Source organism: Penaeus monodon, chromosome 28 (genome assembly GCF_015228065.2).
Source record: "Penaeus monodon isolate SGIC_2016 chromosome 28, NSTDA_Pmon_1, whole genome shotgun sequence".
In the NCBI taxonomy this organism is placed as follows: domain Eukaryota; kingdom Metazoa; phylum Arthropoda; class Malacostraca; order Decapoda; family Penaeidae; genus Penaeus; species Penaeus monodon.
In genome coordinates, this window is record NC_051413.1 from 27,381,612 (window position 1) to 27,382,146 (window position 535).

Genomic DNA, 535 nt, shown 5'->3' on the forward strand with positions numbered 1-535 from the left:
GAAAATAATGACAGAGGTTAAACTGAGCAAAGATCAAACCTGATGACCCTATAGGTCAACTTGGGTCAAAAGAAATCTAAACTAACAAGGGCTGATGTGAAAAAAGTATTAGGAAAACCATAACGATCCAATAAATAAAAAGAAAATAGTTTTCATAAAAGTATATAAAAAAAAATGATAAAAAAGCTATTACCACAACAGGCTATGCAAATCAAGCTTGACTTAGACGAAACAATTAATACAGTATTAACTGGAAGCAAAAGCGTATTTTCCCATCAAAAGATACAGGACAATATAGTTCTAAAAATCAGATTTATCTATTATATTCTAACTCTGATTACTTTATACTGGCTGATCCGAGACCAAAATGACCTGGGTAAGTTTGACGAACTATGGTAGGAAATTCAAAAAAGGAAAAAAAATTAAAATGGAAAGAATAGAAATACAAGAATCTGCTTTACGAGTTATTGCTTTATGAAAGGTCACGCTTGCTGGAGATGGAGGAGAGCAAATATAGACAAAAAAAAAGAGGTGG

At 31.8% G+C, this 535-nt stretch overlaps 1 protein-coding gene across 1 annotated transcript in view; it reads right to left on the reverse strand.

Annotated features, from left to right (window-relative positions):
- Positions 1–535, reverse strand: part of LOC119591128 (SCY1-like protein 2) — a gene marked incomplete at its 5' end in the record, with an annotated part of 331,697 nt that overhangs the window by 275,584 nt on the left and 55,578 nt on the right.